The 21,587-nt window shown below is 36.2% G+C and overlaps 1 long non-coding RNA gene and 1 pseudogene across 1 annotated transcript in view; one reads left to right on the top strand and one right to left on the bottom strand.

The window, feature by feature from the left end:
* LOC114034764 overlaps positions 1 to 2,900 on the bottom strand; it is a 53,745-nt gene extending 50,845 nt beyond the window's left edge. Inside the window, exon 1 of the long non-coding RNA XR_003568134.1 lies at positions 2,751 to 2,900. This is a non-coding gene — a long non-coding RNA (uncharacterized LOC114034764). The remainder of the gene's footprint in view (positions 1 to 2,750) is intronic.
* A 16,097-nt stretch (positions 2,901 to 18,997) lies between these two features.
* Positions 18,998 to 19,438, top strand: LOC114034635 (annotated as a pseudogene).
* The last annotated feature ends 2,149 nt before the right edge of the window (positions 19,439 to 21,587 follow it).

Genomic DNA, 21,587 nt, shown 5'->3' with positions numbered 1-21,587 from the left:
GGGGTAAATTATCTTACATAAAACAGACAAGAAAAGGCTTTTATAGTGGAGGGGAAGTGAGGGAAGGTGAGAGGGAATGAGTGAATCTTATTCTCATTGGATTTGGCTTAAGGAGGAAATACCATGGAAATCTATCTTACCCTACAGGAAAATAGGGGGGAAGAGGATAAGAGAGCAGGGAGATGATAAAGAGGAGGGCAGATTAGGGGAGAGGGTAATCAGAAGCAAATACTTCTGAGGAGGGACATGGTCAAAAGAGAGAATAGAATAAACAGGGGATGGGATAGGATGAACGGAAATATAGTTTTTCACAACATGACTACTATGGAAGTGTTTTGCATGACTGCACATATATAACCTGTATCGTGTTGCTTACCTTCTCAATGAGGGTGGGTGGGGAGGGAGGAAGGGAGAAAATTTGGAACCCAAAGTTTTAAAAACAAATGTTAAAAATTGTTTTCACATGCAACTGGGAAATAAGATATACAGGCAATGGGGTATAGAAATCTCTTCTGCCCTATAGGAAAATAAAAGAGGAAGGGGATAAAAGAAGGCTGAGAGATAGAATGGAGGGCAGATTAGGGGAAGGGGTATTCAGAATGCACACCATCTTGGGGTGGGGGAGGGATGAGATCGGGAGAAAATTTGGAACTCAATTTCTTATGGAAGTGAATGTTAAAAACTAAAAATTAATAAATTAATAAATGAATTAAAAAATTTTTTTAAAGTTACTAGATACCATACCAAAAGATAAGCCTACATTCATGACATGACAAAAACATTGTTATTGTTGTTTAAAATATTTCAGTAGCATACACCAAACTGGCTTCTCTTTCTTTAAATCTTTATAAATATGTTGGTAGGTGCCCAGCTCTTTATCCACATTTCAGCAAAATTACATGCTCCCATTTCTCATACAATGAACCAAATGTAGTTGTGTGACCTGGGTCATTATCTAAAATCAATAAGGCTCTAAGTGAAATATTGTTGTCCTTGCAACATCTTTCAAAAGCTAAACTAAAATAACTTGAAAACAATCTTCAAAAATAACTTTAGTCATCTATGCTTTGTTATTTGAACACCTGAGAACTAACAGCAATAAAGGATGTTGAGACTGATAAACAAGCATTGGTTTTAATTTTAAATCCCCCTCAGCACTATCTCCAAATAAAAGTGTCAGGTCATCTTTAGACCCTTGATATAGAGATTGAATTTTTTTCTTTCTTAGAAATGTGAGCTCTGGAAAGTATCTTTTGTCAGAATAAGCCTTTTTCATCCACATTAAAAATCTTTTATTTCCTTCAAAATATCAGGGTATTTAGCTACAGCATCCTCATTTGTACTGGCATTCACTACAGTAATTTTAACGTTATGTAATTTAACTTAATTTTTACAGCAATTAAACCAACCAATGCTTGCAGGAAAAGTTTCTTTACCTTTCACTTTATTTCTACTTTCTTTCACTTCCTTAAATATATCTGAAGTTTTTGTGTGAATGACTGTTATTCTAAGAACAATTAGGTTTTGAATGCAACATTTAATCCCTACAACTAAAAGATGCTCCATTTTTATCAATGTGACACTTCTATTCCTTACAGTTGTTTGCAAGCCACTAAAAACTCATGCAATTTTGCCTTTTTCTTTTTTTTTTCAATAGTCATTCTGATATCTCATCCTAGTTACTGGGACCACATTCATGCCATTAAATTACATCAACTTTTTGTTCTAACGTAATAACAAGCCTCTTACTTTTTGCATTGTCAGTATTTCCATCTGAAGTATTATTTCTTTTGTCCATTTTATTAGGGACTCTTTTAAAAAATTAAAATGACTGTTAGCAATAGGGTACATAGCACATCGCATCCACAGGAGACAAATGCAGACTGACAACATTGTGGTATGCCAAAACCTTTGATTAGCTCGCACATGTTACATTAATTGAATTTGAGTTTGCATTAAATACAACCTGGCATCATTCTTGTAATTAGCATTAAACTGAATTTCACATTATTTGAACTTGCATTAATCAAACCTAACTGTGCAATGGCCATACATGATTCCAGAGGACTAATGATGAAATGTGCTATCCATGACAAAGAAGTGTTAGATTTTAGGTATAGAATATAAACACACACACACACACACACACACACACACACACACACACACACACATATCCATTGACGGAATTTGTTTTGCTGGACCCTTCATATTTGTTATATAGAATTTGTTTTTCTTTTCTTTTTTCCCAATGGGTGGGGAGGTAGGAAGAAGAAAAAAAAATAGGTTTCTATTCATTTTTTTAATGGAGAAGTGGGAGGTAGTGCTACAGATATAGAATATTCCATGTACTTTTCAGATGAGGTCACTGTATTGTTAATTTTACTTAATTGTTTTACTTTGTTACAAGAGACCTCTCATGGAATGGGAGCAATCTGTAAATGTTTTTAATTCTAAAATAAAACACCTAAATAAGACTTTAAAAAGAAAGAAAAAAGAATAGGTTCAGGTAAAGCAGACATAGAAATGGAAGAAATAGATTACAATCAGAAGGAGAATTTCAGAGTCCAGTATCATGAAAATAGCACAATTATAGATGAGACATCCTATATATGACTATTCCAATAGATGGCTAAGGTAGAGTGAAGCTGTTAGGTGTGAAAGTTGAGAAGATAGATGAAATGGGAAGCCAAGCATTTGGGGGAGAGGGTAGTTGGCCATCAACGTGTATATTCAGTATGCTACCTTACCTTGTTAGTTGAGGTTTTGTAAAGAAGGTACACAATATGAGTCATGAGTTGTAGTATTACTGTAATTGTGGTATTATTTTCTAGATGGTAAACCATCATCTCTAGCTAGATGGTAAGCTACTTGTGGCAAGGAATGTTCTCCGCACTACTCTGCATCTCTCTCAATCCATGGTTCAGGCTCAAGGAAGGCACTTAAGTACCCTGGTTAATGATTTTCCCCCTGTTGTGGAAAAGGGCTGTCTTGGGAGTTTGGGGTTTGTTCTTTTTTTTTTTTTCCCAAATAAGCAATTTGCCTAATCCTCTAACCTGAGTGCACCACTTCCAAATAAAGTTGGATCACTTACAGTATCCTAAAAGGAGTAAAGCTCACAGGTCAGCTCTTCCTCATGGGCCAGATTGTGAAATCATTCTCCATAGGGTCAGGAGGGCATGACAGCAGAGCCTTCCTGGGTACATCGTGTAGTCAAACAATGCTCTGGGTTTGTCTCCCACCTCCAGCTTCTCACGAATAACAGTGGTAGCCTGGGGTTCGGAACAATGCAGAGCTAATGACCAAAAATGCTTTTTGTGGCTAAACATAACTCAGAACACCATGGCTAGAATGGGCCTTGGAGAATTCCAAGTCCCGCCTTCCAAATATTGATTGAAGAGGTTCTCCCACAGTGTTCTAAGCACTGCGCCTCTTCTCCACCCAGCAATCATAGGGCACTTCATCACAGCAAATTGTATTTGAAAACCATCCCTTTTTGTTTGTCTGTTCTGGGTTAGTTTGGAGTTTAATATTGCTATTACCTCCCTAACAGCAACCATATGCACAGAAATGATTTTGGGGATAGTTGCTGTTGGTTTGTGAGTATATGTGTTTTAAGGATAAAGGGCTTGCTTGGAACTTAGGACCTCTGTCCTCAAGTCTTCTGTACCCCACTGCTGAAGGAGCTCTTTCAAAAACAAATAAATAAATAAAAACCCACCATTTTGCTGGGCATAAAGACAGTGATACACCTGGAGTTAGGAAAATCTGATTTCAAATCATACCTTTTCCACTTACCAACTTTGTGACCAGTGGCAAATCCAAAATTTGAGCTTTGGATTCTCCATCTGTAAAATGAAGTTTAAAAAAATGGATAAAATGGATTTTTAAAAAAAGCTAAAACAACAAGGTTGTTGTATGACTTAAATAATATGGTATATATATATATATAAAGCATTGTGGAAACCTTAAAGGGCTATAAGGCTATTATTATTACTGCTATTATTATTATATTCCAGACAGACTGCCTTTCTTGATATCTCCCATGGCCTTGGTGTCAAGAAAGACTTGCATTTTAACTTTCAGCTCTGACACATACCAGCTGTGACATCCTAGACAAATCTCGTAACTGCTCAGTTCCTCAGGCAACCCCCTAAGGCTACAAATTGCAGAATAGTTGCCAATCCACATTACTCACACATTTCTCTCCTTGATTATCCCCAAGCCAATTAAATCAAAGACCTGGACAAAAAAAAAAAAATGGTGGTAAGAACAAATTCCATTAATGCCCTAAAGGGAAGGATATGTAGGCAAAAGGAAACATTAGTTTTGGTTGGGAAAATGTGCCATCCTTCTTACTAAGGTTTTCTTCACAGCCTTCCTGGTACAGACTTTTCAGGTAAACCTGGTAGAATACATGTACCATTTAATCTTCTAGCTCCTATGCCTCTCTATCTACTTGTCCCAGGTACATTGATCACACCTGGACAACCCAGACTACAGATGAGAGAAAGATCCCAGTTGCAGAAAATGGGCTTGGGACAGCTAAGTACCACAGTGGATAGAGCACCAGCCCTGGAGTCAGGAGGACATGAGTTCAAATGTGGCCTCAGACACTTACTAGCTGTATGACCCTGGGAAAGTCACTTAACCCCAATTGAAAGAAAGAAAATGATCTAGGATTTGGAATAAGTCATCATTCATTCAATCAACAAGCATTAACTATATGCCAGGCATGTAAGTTCTGAGGATATGAAGACATGTACAAACACACAAACAGTCCCTGCTCTCAAGCTTACCTTTTATAAAAGAAAAACAACACACACACATAAAGCTTAAGTTTCAAAACCCTAAAGCATTTTATGAGCTGCTACTTAAGTGAGACTCCTCTCATTGGTGGAAAGGATGATTAGTTGACATTGTACTTGTATGATAGACAAAGCTGGTACAAGAACTTGGGAGAAGAGAGACCTTCTTGTTTCCTGCTTCAAGATGGACAACATGGTTTCAGACCCTCCTTGGGGAGAAATCCAGAAAGAGAGACAAGACTTGGAGTAGGAACAGATACGTAGAGAAGTCAATGCCTCAACATGTCTCTGATTTCTAGATTCTCTCTCTAGAGACTTCAAGAAATTTCTTTGGATAAACTCTGGAACGTTTTCATTTCATCTTGATCTCAGTGAGAAAGTGCGTTCATTCTGTGTGTCTAGTATATTCTAATCTGAACAACCTGTTATTTTTGTTTGCTATCTACTTGGATAAATGATTCACTATTTGTGATAGTCTTTTGAGTAAAACTAGCATTTAGCGGGAAGAAACCAATACTTCAGACACGAACTTGAGGAACTCCTTCCACTCTGAGGGAGAGTGACCAGGAAAGCAGAATTAACTTAAGAATAAAATCATTTCTCAGGGCAGTTAGGTGGCTCAGTGGATAGAGCACCGGCCCTGAAGTCAGGAAGAGCTGAGTCCAAATCCCGCCTCAGACCAAACACTTGACACTTACTAGCTGTGTGACCCTGGGCAAGTCACTTAACCCCAATTGCCTAAAAAAAAAAATCATTTCTCTTAGACCAATAATATTTGAAGGGAGGAAGAAATAAATAAAATTCTAGTCTGGTACTTATCTTGGGGAGAAGAACAGAGCAGCCAGCCCCCTGGCCCAGTCACTGGCTCCCCAGTGGGCAAGAATCACCATCTCCCTTGGAAAGGGATGTTATCCAGTCTTAGACTTGTCAATTAATGCCTCCTAGTGGGCAACATTTAAACAAACTCATGTGGACATACATAAAACTTACATGGGCAATATATACATGTTACACACAGAAAAGTAAATATGAAATATATGGAAAGTCATTTCCAAGGAGGAGGCCACTAGCAACTTCAGATATGACAATAGGCTTCCTATAGGAGTCAATATCTACTATGTGCTGGGTACTATGCTAAGTGCTAGGAGAAGGTACTTGAGCTGAGATCTGAAGGAAGCTAGGGATTGTATAAGGCAGAGGTAAGGAGAGAGTGCATTCACATATGGAAGATGATGAGGACACAAAGATCCCCTCTTGAATATATCCTGTGTCTCGTTTCTAGATCAACACAGAACCAGACCAACTTCCTGTCCATGAAGAAACCTAGGAAAATACAGACACACAATCTGAGGTCCCTTTCAGGCATAAAATTCTATGATTCATTACCAGTTATTGGTAGCTAAGCATTTCATTCCATTTATGGGCGTCTCTTTTCTACAGTGATCCAAAATATGTCTATGTAATTTCTACTCACTGATCTTAGTTCTAAAATAATTCTATTTCCTCTCCCATCTAACAAACCTTCAAATGTTTGCCCCCAAATATATGCCCTTAAATCTTCTATTCTGCCTTGTTCCTTCAGCCATTTTTAACAGTTTCCTGTCCCTTCACCATCCCAGACACCCTGCTCCGCATATATTCTAATTTATCAGAGTCCTTCATAATACACATTACCCATACCTGAATACCCTGCATTGCTGGTCTGGTCAAAGTGGAGTAGAGTAGAACTGTTAACTGCCATTTTTCACAACTGAATTAGTGTCAACTGATTAATTGATTGACTGAGTGACTGAATTATGCCCTGTTATTTGTATCCTCACAATGGCAAGAGGCATGGTGGAACCCAATGCCCAGCACATTGGGTAAAACCTCTGTGGTAAAATTATGGAAGAACAGAGGCAAGAATTTTAAAGATGGACAGATATAAGTGAGTTGAGATATGCATAAACTATGACGAGATCACAAACCAATTGAGGTATGAGCACCAACTAAAATCCTACATCTTTTTCAAATAAGCAGCTATTAAGCCATACATCCCCATTCTGTATTTGGGTAGTTGAATTTTTCCTAGCACAAATGTAGGACTCTGCAAGTATTTCAATTGAATTTTAGCTTGTCAATTTCAGTTTTGTTTTGACTTGTCAAAATATTGTCAAATCTTGATAGTTTCAATTAATGCATCTTCAGCTTTGTGTCTTATGGACACTTGATAAATGCCTTCTTTGTTTCATCCAAGTTATTGAACTGGATAGGATCAAGAAAAGAACCCTGCAGTAAATTGCTAGAAGTCTCCCTCTGTTTTGACATCAGAGTTGTTCAATCATCTATGAATCTACCTCTACAATTATCTGACTAGTATTTCTAAATCCTTTCTAAAAGGATATTATGGTGTGCTTTGTTAAATATTTTCTTGAAATTAAGAAATTATCTCTATAGAATTTCCTTAAACTTTCAGTCTGGGCTGTTTTTCACCAGATCTATAATTTTACCATTGCAGAGTACTGCCAGTGGGGGACTTCCCCCAACAATGCAAATCAGCACCTTCTTTGCAATTTATATTCTTGGTTTCCTGGGGCGTTGAGAGGTTAAGTGACTTGCCCAAAGTCATACAGTCAGTAATTGTCAGAGGTAGGACTTCAAAAAGGTCTTTCTGACTCCAAATCCAACTAACAATTATATCATGCTGCCACACATCAATCTAGATATACTATCACAAAGGGATCTGCAGAGAGTTTGGCATGACTTTTTCCTCTGTGATCCCTTGATAACACTTAGTGATTACCACTTTCCTTTCTAAGTGATCACAAAACACAAGTTTAATTGTACAAGATTGTGATGGATTGGGCAAGTTGGTGGTTAGCAGTTAAGGACATCCTGTAGCTAGGTGGAGACACAGGTCTAACATTCAAAAGAAAGGCTATTTGATAATTAAATAGGGATGAATGAGGATATTAAAGTAGAGGAGAACAGAAGAGAAGAGAAGATGAGAGATGAGACAGAATGGGATAGAACAGAATATAAGGTGAAGCAAGTCAAGGTGAGATAAGAGGAGAAGAGAAAGGCCTCGTTGAGCCTTGGACAACTATTAGTTGACAACCTAATTCCAAGCTTTTTGCAGAAAGATCATATGTCTATATTTGATTATATTAGGAATTCCGTCCTGAAATTTAGAAAGATAGAGAAGTGGAAAGATAATCTGGCTCCTCAAATTCTGCTCCCCCCAAAAACATAGTAATAAAAATATCAAAAAGAAACAAAACTACTAGAAACCCTCAGAAGGAAATTGCCCTTCCACCCGTCATTCTTCAGTGCCCTCTGAAATGCCTATTCCACAGGCAACAAACTTCCCTTCACCCTTTTCTCTCACACTCCTTACATCTATCAACTGTTATTGAAACCTGGCTACCCCCAGATGACCCAGCCTCCCTTTCTAGTACTGGCTGTACCTTCATTCTTTCTTGTAGGTTCACCGGTCTAGGCAGGGGGATTAGAATATTCCTTGCTCCCTATTGTCACTTCCAGGTTCTACTTCTACTTCCATCACTCAATATCATCTCTTTCTTTAAGGAAGATTCAGGCCATTTGTGTCTACCATCCAATCAAAATCCTGGTATCTATTGTCTACAGGCCCCCCAAGTTATTCCCCTTCCCTTCTCAGTGAATTTGGTGCCTGGCTCATAATTGCTTTTCTCCTCTCCAACTCTTGCCTTCATATTATGGAAATTCAACATGTCTATTGACTCTCCCACAAACTCTCTAACCACTCAGTTCCTCAATCTACTCACTTCCCATGAGCACCCTGCCTCAGCCACACACCCTCTAACCACAGGTGTCCCACAAGGTCTTGGGCTTTCTTCTTTTCTCCCTCTATATTACTTTCCTTAGTGATCTCATCAGTTCCCTATGCTAATGATTCCCAAATCCAACTATCCTGCTCCAACTTTTTCCGCAGACCTCCAATTTGACATCTTCAACTACCTTTCAGACATCTCAAACTGGATGTCCAGTAGAGATCTTAAACTAAACATGTCTAAAATAAAACTTATCCTCTTTCCCCTTAAATGCTCGCTGACTCTTACCTTCCCTGTTATTATAGAGGGAAATACCATTGTCATGCTTGACTCCTCACTATTTTTCACACATACACCCCCACTTTTCCAATCTGTTGCCAAGGCCTGTTGATTTCACCTTTGCAAAATCTCTCAAATATGTCCCCCTTCGCTCCTCTGACTCTGCTATCACTCTAGTACAGGCCCTCATCACCTCATGCCTTGATTACTGCAACTGCCTGCTGATGGGTCTGCCTGACTAAAGTCCCTTCTCACTACAATCTACCCTCCATCCAGCCACCAAAGTGATTTTCTTAAATTGCTAGTCTGACCATGTCACCCCCTACACGACAGCCTGCAGTGGCTCCCTATTGGCTCCTGTATCAAGCATAAAATGTTCTGTTTGACATTCAAAGCCCTTCATAAACTAGCCCCCTCCTAACTTTACAATCTTCTTATACATTACTCTCCGCCACGTACTCTCAGCCATTGGCAGTGGCCTCCTGACTGTTCCATGAACAAGACACTCCATCTCTCAGCTCTGGGCATTTTCTCCAGCTGTCACCCATGCCTAGAACACTCTTCCTCCTTTATGCCCCATCTAAAACCCCATCTTTTACAGAAAGACTCTTTCAACCTCTCTTAATTCTAGTGCCTTTCCTCCATTTATTATTTCCTACTTATCTTGTAAATAGCTTGATATAATATGTGTATGTGTTTGCATATTATCTGTCCCATTAGTTTTGTAAACTCCTTGAGAGCAAAGACTGGTTTTTGTCTCTTTTTGTATCCTCTGCACTTAGCACAGTGCCTGGTACTGGCCCTTAATAAATATTTATTGATTCATATAAACAGGGAAACATTCAAATAAATAAATGAAAATTCTAAAATAATGTTTAAAATTTGGATTTTAAAAAGTGAAGATGCTCTACTATTCCCATGCTGCTAAATGTAGCTGATAGAAGTCATACAACTCTCCTGCCTCAGTCCACTAAAATTATGTTACCTAATTTCAACTGGACCTCCACTGTTACATGGCAATTTTTTAAAATTCTCTTCTCACTGACTATCACACGCACTACAAAGTCTGTCCCAAAGCTTTTCTTCTCCCCTCAACCCCATCTCCCTCTCCTTCAGCAAAACACCCTAACATCTACTCTGCCAAGAAAATAAAAGCCATCTAAACCGAACTAAGGTAAACTATTGGTTAATCTGATCTAATGGGAAATAAACATTAAATTATAAAAGTTTAAACATAAACAAGGTTGGGGCTGCTAGGTGGCACAGTGGATAAAGCACAGGCCCTGGAGTCAGGAGGACCTGAGTTTAAATTAGGCCTCAGATACTTGACACTAACTGTGTGACCCTAGGCAAGTCACTTGACTCCCATTGCCTAAAAAATAAATAAATAAAAATAAACAAGGTGAATTCACAACAAAGGATTTAGTTTAAACTACTCTACGCAGTAACATGCTAGTAAAGTTGATAATTTTAAGGTAGTAGATGATTGTCTACAAATACATAAAATGTGCAATGAACAAAATAAAAAATAGATATCTTAAACAATGGCATAAAAAGAAATCAAGCTAGCTATAAACTGGGCCTATCCCTCCTTTCTCCTCCAGGCTTCCACAAGCCTATTTGGAAGCAGATGGGGCCACTCCAAGAGCCTGCACTATGGAGCAGACATAGCTTCTCACATCATTTGGATTAGCAGATAGCAACCAATCATAATCCTTCCAGGAAAATGGGTATTCTACAGTCCTTGCCACGTGCCCTTCCACTTCATCTTGGGCAGCTAGGTAGCACAATAGAGAGAGTACTGGACGTGGAATCAGGTAGATCTGAGTTTGAATACTGCCATAGATGCTTACTTAGATAATTACTTAGCTGTAAGACCCTGGGCAAGTCATTTGCCCTTTCTCAGACTCAGTTTCCATATCTTTAAAATGAAGATAATAATAGCCCCTACCTCCCAAGTTTGTGACAGTAAAACAATATTTTAAAGTGCTTTGCTTTTACATAAGGCACTATATAAGTGATAGCTATTATTATGATTATTATTATCCTAAAGCTCTCTAGGTCTTACTATGTGCCCTATTTTTCTATTCTATCCTCAGACACTGCTACATGACCTTCCATTGCCCCCTAAAAACCCCGAGTTTTGTCATATGCCTCACTTATCAATCCTTATGAATTCCAAGCCTTCCCATTTGCATTACAGCTGAATTCTCTTGAATATGGAGCCTTCTCAATTAGAGTGTTGGCTCCTTGAGAGCAAGGACTGTCTCACTTTTCCACATATCTCCCCAATATTTAGCACAGTACTTGGCACATAGTAAGTGCTTAATAAAATAATTTTTCATTTATTAAAAATGGAATAATTAAAAAATTAGGAATGACATGTCATAACATTACTGATCTTAAACTATATTATACTATAATAATCATTAGGAGTACTTGTTTCATAAATGAACATTTCTTCCAAATGGATTTATACAAGAATTCTATCAAATGTTTAAAAAGAAAGTAATAGCATTGCTACAAAAATTATTCTCAGAAGTAGAGAAAGGAAGCACTCTACCAACTCTTTAGTGAGACTGATGGTGAGACAAATCAGGGAAGGACAAAATGAAGAAGGAAGATATAGATCAATACTATTCATGAATATTAATGCAAAAATTTCAAATAAATTCTTAGTGAAGAAACTAGAGCAACAGGTGAAAAAATAATTCATTTCAATGAGATTGGATTCATATCAAGGATTCAAGGGTACCTCAATATTAAGGAAACAATTAGCACAATTAAGTACAATGTATAAATAGCAAAAGGCACACAATTAATAGATACGAAAAAAGCATTTGACAGAATAAAGAATCCACTTATGTTAAAAATCCTAAAAATAAAAGCTTGGAAGGGCCCTCATCTAATACAATTTTTAAAAATATCTAAACCAAGGACTAACATTATTCACAATGGATAAAACCTGGAAATTTTTCTAGTACAAACAGGTATAAAGAAAGGTTACTTTTCCTCACCACTATTATTTGGTATTGATTTAGAAATTTTAACAGGGCAACTGTGGATAGAATGTAGGGCCTGAAGTCAGAAAGACCTGAGTTCAAATCCAGCCTCAGACACTTACTAGCTGTGTGACCCTGGGCAAGTCACTTAACCCTGTTTGCCTCAGTTTCCTCACCTATGATATGAGCTGGAGAAGGAAATGCAAACCACTCCAGTATCTTTGCCAAGAAAACTCCAAATGGGGTAACAAGAGTCAGACACAACCAAAACAACCAACAACAACAACAAAAAAGAAATGTTTACCTATAACAATAGGACAAAAGAGAGAATCTAAAGGTGTAAAGATCAGACAAAATTATACCTACTTTAAAATGACAAAATTTACTTAGAATTGGCAACGTAACTAATCTAGATGATTAGCTTTGGTGAAGGGGCAATAAACAAAGAAATAAAATCCACAAAACATGGGCAGCATTTCACTGTAGTTCTACCTAAACCAGAAAGACAGTATTCTAAGAGAAATTTAATCCAAAATAACTATGAAATCCATAAGATATCTGCAAGTAAATTTATCAAGACACACTCTTTCCTAAGTACAACTACACAGTGTGTTTTATAGAATTAAAGGAGGACATAATATTAGAGAGAAATTCATTACTCATGGTTATACTAATATAATAAAAATGAAAATACCACTTTAACTAATATGTAGTTTTAGTGTTATACCAACACTATTTAGTACTGGTTTTTTAAAATGAGAAAGAAAAATTGTATTAAAAAAATTAAAAAGTAGATAAGCAAGACCCAGAAGCAATCAAGATAGTATCCCGGTGTTCAATGAACCCAAGGCCATAGAACTATCAGAGGAAGAATGGGAAATAATGAGAAAACCTAGAAGCAATTGTTTTTTTTTTAAGAATGTTTTTATTTTATTTTTTCTCAATTACATGTAAAAACAATTTTAACATTCATTTTTAATAAATTTTAAGTTCCTAATTACCTCCCTTAAAAATGTATATAATGCAGCAGGTAATGATGAGATCCATAGAGGCTAGAACCAAATTTCAATTCATAACCCTTCCTTGAGAAGGCAAGTAATTTGATCTAGATTACACATGTGCAGTCATAAAAAATATCTCCCTGTTAGGCATGTTCCAAAAGAGAACACAGATTTCCCCCCCTCCCCAAAAAAGAAACATTTTAAAAGTATGCTTTGATCTGCATTCAGACTCCATCAGTTCCAAAAAGTAATTTTGCAGAAATTTGTTTAGGTGCAGGGGTGAGGAACCTGTGGCTTTACGGCCACATGTGGCATTCTAGGTCCTTGGGTGAGGTCTTTTGACCGAGTCCAAGCTTTACAGAATATATCCTTTAATACATACTTAAATACAGAATAAATCCATTAAGGGGATTTGTTCTGTGAAGTTTGATTCAGTTAAAGGGCCACACTTGAGGACCTAGAGGGCCACATGCGGCCTTGAGGCCACAGGTTCCCCACCCCACTTACATAGTATGCCCCAATAAATTCTAAATGGATGCTTGACCTAAATATAAAAGGTTTTCAAAATGGAACTTTGACTTCATCACAGATATCCTTCAATGACTCAGATCACAATCTGTCCCTGCCTATCTATCCTGTGACATTATTACAATGATTCATATCACAACCTGTCTGTGCCTGTCTATCTTGGGACATTACCCGTGCTCTTGTACACATTCACCTCAGATCCATCTCATGTGCTGGAGGCTTTTGTCCCTTTCTCCTGACACCACTGTGGTGCCAGGGCGGCAGTCTGGCCCCTCACCTATCATCCCTTCCCCTTAGCACACAAATAGTTCATCTCTTTCTATCATACATTTTCTTGATAATGGTATTTACTCCTGTTCTTCTCCACAGTTTCTCATTGGTTATAAATTGAAATCTGGTTCTAGCCTCTATGGATCTCATCATTACCTGCTGCATTATATACATTTTTAATTCTCTACTGATTGTAGCATTCCAAATCTTGCAGCCCATAAAAAGGTCAGTCACATCATAAAAAATTAAGAGTAAATTGGGAGGATTTACAACTATAGCTAGTTAGAAAATTCTTAACCAAATAAGGGATAGAGGAGATTACCAAAGACAAAATATATAATTTTGATTACCATAAAAAGGGAAGTTTTTTGTACAAAAACAGAAATCATTGTTGCTAGATTAAGAAGAGAAATGGTTCAGTGAGGAAAAAAATCTTTTGAATCAAATAATGCTGATAAAAGACTCATATCAAAACTATACAAGAGAAAATGAATGCATGACACCAAGAACCATTCCCCATTAGACAAGGGATCAAAGGATATCAACAAACAGTTTTTGAAAGAATTACCAATACTCAGTGACTATATGAAAATAAAATGCTCCCAATCATTAATGCTAAGACAAATACAAATGAGAACAATTCTGAGGTTTCACCTTACATCAGTCAAATAAGCAGGTGGATAATAGTTACAAAAATTATTCTAAAAACTGTGTAAATTTACCATAAAAAGACAAGATAAAAGTGATAAAAGCTGGAAATAGTTGATGCTCGTAATACACTGTTGAAATAATTAAATTAATCCAACAGTTCTGGGGAGGGGGGAAGTTGTAATTATTCAAGAAAAATCATTAAACTGTATATATAATTTGATCCAGTTATCCCTCTATTAGGTATATACCCCCCAAGGAAGTCAAATACAGAGGGGAAAAAAAGATGACATAGTATCACTTTTAGTAGTAACACAAAACTGGAAAATAAGTGGGTATCCTTCAATTAGGAAATAGCTAAGAAAACCGTGGTATATTACTGTAACAGAATATTATTGTTCCATTACAAACAAATATGTGGAACTCAGAGAAATATGAGAAGACTTGTATGTGTTGGTAAAGAGTTAAGTAAATTGAACAAAGAGAAAAATATATACAATGATTTTAATAACATTATGTTTTTATTTTTTTTCTTTTTTTTTCTCTAGAGGGAGAACAGGTCTTTTTTTTTTTTTAATTTGTGGGGCAATTAGTGTTAAGTGATTTGCCCAAGGTCACACAGCTAGTACGTGCCAAGTGTTTGGTCTGACCAGATTTGGACTCAGGTCCTCCTGATTTCAGGGCTGGTGCTCTATCCACTGCATCACCTAGCTGTCCCCAACATTACATTTTTAAAAGAATACTTAAAATACAAATTCTAAGGAATTGTGATGACTGTCATACAATTACTTCTACTGTAAGTGTACCCCAAGGCCCTGTCCTCATTATTCCCCCAAAAAAACTCTTCCTTCTGACACTACTAGCTATGTAACCATGGAAATGTTAAATGGATTAAAAAATACAATTCAATAATGTGTGGCTGATAGGCTATTTTTAAAAAATTATAAACAATTAGAAGACAATTTAATTATAAAATAATACAATTGAATTACTAAAATTAGAAGATAATGGATATTACAAAGTTGAAGAGCTAAAAATTTCATAAGTATTCAACAAAAAAATTAATAAAGAGGCAAAATAGATGGATTTGATTATATAAAAAGTTTTTTTGTATCCAACTTGAAAAGGAAAAAAATACATTGGGAAAAGGTCTTGGCTATAAACTTTTCTGATTAAATGTCTAACATCCAACATCTATAAAGAACTGATGCAAATTCCTAAGAGTAACATCCATTTCCCAATAGATAAGTGGGTTCAAAGACATAAAGAGATATTTCTGGAAATAATAAATATAAATGATCAATAACTCCTCCCTTGATATTGTTCAAACTCCCTACCAATCAGACATGCAAATTAAAACAGCTCTGAGATAGTACATTGCACCAATTACATTGGCAAAGATAGCTAAAAATGATAAAATTCAATGCTGGTGGGTCTATGGAGAAAAAGGCAGTGGAGCTGTGAATGTATGCAAACTTTTTTGAAAAGAAGTATGGCATTATACAATAAGAGCTATAAAACTATATATAACCTTTGACATAGTGATCCCACTAGTAGGACTATGCCCTAAGGATGTCATTGTCACTGACAGGAAGAGGGGAAAAAAAGATTTATTTATACAAAAATAATCTTAGAAGCATAATTTGTAATAGAAAAATCTGGCAGCAACCCGTTTGTCTAACAATTAGAAAATTAACAAACTGTGATAGGTGAATATAATACAATACTAAAGAGCCATAAGAAATAACTAATATGAATAAGATATGTAAATATATAAAGATGTGAAATAAAGTAGAATGAAGCGATAATTAAAAGAACAATATATACATTTACTACAACTATGTAAAAAGCAAACTATCAGCCACAAACTGAAAAAAAAAAAAAAAGAAAGAAAACGTGTTGGAGTAACGAAAAGATCAAAATGTTTGGTAAAGGAAACAAACAGGACAATTCTGTTCATAACTTGTTAATTTACAGCTTTAAAAAAAAACCTGTGAGTAAAAAGTTTATGCTTTTCTGTAAAATCTTTTAACTCTTGTTTGTATATTCATGTTTGTTGATAGTTGGATGGTTACTAAGTCCATAATTACTAGGAAAATTAGCAGAATCTTATCTTCAATTGATAAAAGTAATAGTTTATAAATTTGTGTGTTTTACGAACTAGAAATTTTCAAGAATGCCCATGTATTTGTGAATCCTTAGGTGGTTTGGCCTGATTGGAGTACAGATACCTTCGAGCAGATACACAAGCCCTGGAACAGCTATGTAAGCTGCAGCTGTAGCTTCAGGAGCTTTCACCCCACAGACAGTGTAGAGGTCAGACAGCTGATCGGGGAGGATTGCAGGGCCCTCTGCTGGCTCTGGATAGGGGCGCAGGTGAGTTATGATTGTGGAGGAGGAACTAACACACAGCACAGAGAGAGAGGTGCCCTGCTGGCTGTGGTCATTCACAGAATCCCTGCTTTTGGTTCCCAGGCAGAGGAGGGAGCCAAAGTTTGCAGCCTCAGGAGAGGCCACAAGAAGTAAAAGTGTTTGTGGTGACAACCATGCTGGGGGTTCTGGTGAAGGCTCAGGGGTGGAGAGGAATGTCTGAAGTCAAGCCCCCAGATAAAGCTCAGAAAACAACAGCATGAAAAACCTGAAGCTTGAGACATTATCCCCCACACCTCAGGACTAGAGCCCAACTCTAACATAAAGTAAACAGCCAAGAAATAAACCACTAAAAAAATTAGTAAGCAAAAGAAAAAGAACCCTACCATAGATAGATACTATGGTGACAGAGAAGATATGGATTCAAACTCAGAAGACAGTAAAATCAAAACAACTACTTCTACTTCCCCCCCAAAATAATGTAAAATGGTCACAAGCCCAAAAAGAGTTCTTAGAAAAGCTTTAAAAAGACTTTAAAAATCAGAGAGGATGAGGAAAAATTAGGGAAAAAAATAAGTGTAATATAAGAGAATCAAGAAAATTATTAAAAGAAAGTCAACCAATTGGAAAAAGAGATGCAAAAACTTAGAGGAGAAAACAATTCCTTAAAAAATAGAACTGGGCAAGAGGAAGCTAATGACTTCATAAGACACCAAGAAATAATAAAACAAAATCAAAATAATGAAAAAATAGAAGAGAATGTGAAACATCTCTTTAGAAAAACTGCCCTGGAAAATAAATCAAGGAAAGACAACATAAGAATTGCTGGACTACCTGAAAGTTATGATCAAAAAGAGTGTAGACACCATACATCAAGAAATTAATAGGGAAAATTGCTCTAAAGTTTTGGAACTAGAGGGTAAAACAAACATTGAAAAAAATCCACCTATCACCACCTGAGAGAGGTCCCAGGATGAAAACTCATAGGAATATTAGAGCTAAGTTTTAAAGCTCCAAGTCAAGGAGAAAATACTACAAGCAACTAAAAATAAATAATTTAAGTGGAGCTACACTCAGGATAACACAAGATTTAGCAGCTTCTACATTAAAAGACTGAAGGGCAAGGAGCATGATATTCTGAAGAGCAAATGAGCATAATCCTGCATAGGGGAGAAAAGTGAATATTTAATTAATACACTTCATTTTAATTAATTAATCAATTTATTTATTTGGTTAATTAATTAATCAATTTATTTATTTGGTTAATTAATATTTAATGAATTAAAGGACTTTCAGGTATCTGTGAGGAAAAGAACAGAACTAAGTGGAAAATTTAACCTACAAGAATCAAGAGAAGCATAAGGCAAAATGAAAGACCAATTATAAGGGTTTAATAAGGTTGAACTGTTTACTTCTTACATGGGAAAACATTATCTGTAACTCTTAAGAATGTTATCATTAGGGGCAGCTAGGTAGCACAGTGGATAGAGCACTGGCCCTGAATTCAGGAGGACCTGAGTTCAAATCCAACCTCAGACACACAACACTTACTAGCTGTGTGACCCTGGACAAGTCACTTAACCCCACTGCCTAACCAAAAAAAAAATATATATATATATTATCATTACTAGGGTAGTTTGAAAAAGCATATATAAACAGAAGGCTTGGAGCTGAGTTGAGTATGATGGAATGATCCTAAAAAATAAAATTGGACAGGAAGAGGTAAAGGCTCATTACGGCTGATGCTTTGCCATATGAAATTTGGTGTGTGTATAGTCAAGGAGCGAATGATGACAGCTATCACTTTACTTTTTGCAATTTCAATGTAAATACAAATCAGCAGTAAGTGAATCTGGTCACAGAATGGAGTAGGTGCTTAGCAATGCAATTAGAGGTAGAGAGTGAGTCTGGCTACTGATAGCTCCTGCCTTAGGAAGCTTATGGTAATTTCAAGTGTTTAAAAGGGAAAGGATACCTGGGTCCCAGGGAGGGATTCTTTAAAAGGGTGCAGATTAGGGAGATAGTGGTTAGAAGTAAATCAGACATGTGAGGAGGGATAGGGCAAAAAAAAGAGGGTGAGAAGGCTAATAGGAAAAATAGGATGGAAGGAAATATACAACTAGTATTTATGACTTTGAATGTGAATTGGTTGAACTCACCCATAAAACAGAAATGGGTAGGAGAATGAATTAAAAAATCAGAATCTGACAATATGCTATTTACAAGAAACATAGGTTAAAAATGAGAGATACAGCCCCTCTCTGTCTCCTCTGCTCTGCCAGCAGCTCTTCAGCTTTGCCCCTCAGCCACTGAGAATGCACGCCTGCATCAAGTTCATCTCTACCCCTGCCCTTGTGAGGAGTAGCTCTCAGCTGCTGAGTGGACCATTATCTACAGTGATGCTAAAACAGTCAGAGGTTCAGACAGATGAGCACCTCAGCATTGTGGCCGCATCGGGTCCCTTGACCGCACTTGTCCCCAGATGTGGATTCCAAACTAGTGCCATCTCAAGGGACATTGACACAGCAGCCAAGTTCATAGGGGCTGGGGCTGCCACTGTGGGGGTGTCCGGCTCTGGAGCTGGGATTGGAACTGTGTTTGAAAGTCTCATCATTGGTTATGCCAGGAACCCCTCCCTGAAGCAGCAGCTCTTTTCCTATGCCATCCTGGGCTTTGCCCTATCTGAGGCCAGGGGGCTCTTTTATCTGATGGTGACCTTCCTCATCTTCTTTGCCAAGTAATGGAACCATTTCTATCCCCCAATGTTTCTCAGCGTTCCTCCTCGTCATCCTTCCATGTCTCTTCCACCCTATGTATACCTCCTCCTCCATCTTACCAGGAATCCTTGGGGAAAGCCATGGGCTCAGGGTTTGATAGAAGGAAGACAAATAAATACTGTATTAATAAGCTGGGGGAAAAAATGAGAGATATACACAGGGTTAAAATAAAGGGCTGGAATAGAATTTATTATGCTTCAGCTGAGGTAAAAAAAAAAGCAGGGGTAGCAATTATGATCTCAGACAAAATTATAGCTAAAATACACTTAATTAAAAGAGATAAACAGGGAAACTACATTATGATAAAAGGTACCATAGATAATGAAGTAATCAATACTAAACTTATATGCACCAAATGCTATAGCATCCAAATTGTTAAAGGAAAAGCTAAATTAATTACAGGTGGAAATAGATAGCAAGACTATAGAGGGGGACTTTAACCTTCCCTTCTCAAAACTAGATAAATTTAACCAAAAAATAAATAAAAAAGAAGTTAAGGGGATGAATAGAACCTTAGATAAACTAGATATGACAGATATCTCTAGACACTTGAATGGGAATAGAAAGGAATATACCATTTTCTCAGTGGTACATGATACCTTTACAAAAATTGACCATATATTAAGGCATAAAAATTTTATAGGTAAATGCAGAAAAGCAAAACTATTAAATGCATCTTTTTCAGATCATTATGCTATAAAAATTATATTTAATAAGGGAACATGGAAACACAGATTAAAAATTAATAAGAGACTAAATAACTTAATCTTAAAGAATTAGTGGCTTAGATAACAAGCCATAGAAACAATAAATAATTTTATTAAAGAGAATGATAATAATAAGACAATATACCAAAACCTATGGGATGCAGCAAAAGCTATAATCAGCAGAAAATTTATATCTCTAACTGCCTATATCAATAAAATAGAGAGAGCAGACCAATAAATTGGGTATACAATTTTAAAAACTAGAAAAAAATTTTAAATCCCCAATTAAATACCACGTTAGAAGTCCTAAAAATTAAAGGTGAGATTAATAAAACTGAATGTAAGAAAACCATTGAATAATAAGTAAAACAAAGAGTTGGTTTTATGGGGAAAAACAAAGTAAATAAGCTATTGGTTAATTTGATGTTTAAAAAGAGAGAACAAAACCAAATCACTAGTATCAAAAATGAAAAGGGTGAATACACCACTAATAAAGATGAAATCAAAGCAATTATTAGGAGTTATTTTACCCAAATATATGCCAATAAATTTAACAAATTAAGTGAAATGGAAGAACACTTACAAAAGTATAAGCTTCCTAGATTAATAGAAGAGGAAATAGAATATCTAAATAAACCTACTTTAGAAAAATAAATTAAATAGGCCATAAATGAGCTTCCCAAGAAAAAAGCATCAGGACCAGATAGATTTTCAAGTGAATTCTATCAAGTATTTAAAGATCAACTAATTCCAATATTAAATAAATTATTTGGAATAATAGGCAAAGAAGAGGCCCTACCAACTCCTCTTATGAATCAAATATGATACTGATACCTAAACCAGGAAGACCAAAAACAGAAAAAGAAAATTATAAACCAATTTCAGTAATGAATATGGATGCAAAAATCCTAAATAAAACACTATCTAGGAGACTACAATAATATATGACAAAGATTATACATTGTGACCAAGTGGGATTTATACCGGGAATGCAGAGATGGTTTAAAATAAGGAAAATATTAACGTAATTGATCATATCAGTAACGAAAGTAACAAAAATCATATGATTACATCAATAGATGAAGAAAACATTTTTAACAAAATACAACTCATTCCTATTTTTAAATAATATTTTATTTTTTCCTAATTGTATGTGAAGACAATTTTTAAATTTTGAGTTCCAAATTTTCTCCCTCCTCCCCTCACTTCCCCACCAAGACAGTAAGCAATTTGATATAGTTTATACCTGTGAAATCATGCAAAATTTATTTCTATATTAGTCATGTTGTAAAAGACGACACAAGCCAAAAGGGGAAAAATACATGAAAAAAACAGAGAGTGAAAAATAGTATACTTTGATCTGCATTCAGACTCCATCAGTTCTTTCTCTGCATTTGGATAGCATT

This window comes from Vombatus ursinus, unplaced genomic scaffold, assembly GCF_900497805.2.
Source record: "Vombatus ursinus unplaced genomic scaffold, bare-nosed wombat genome assembly UNPS02009062.1, whole genome shotgun sequence".
NCBI classification, from domain to species: Eukaryota; Metazoa; Chordata; class Mammalia; order Diprotodontia; family Vombatidae; genus Vombatus; species Vombatus ursinus.
This window is presented reverse-complemented; position numbering and strand designations above follow the sequence as displayed.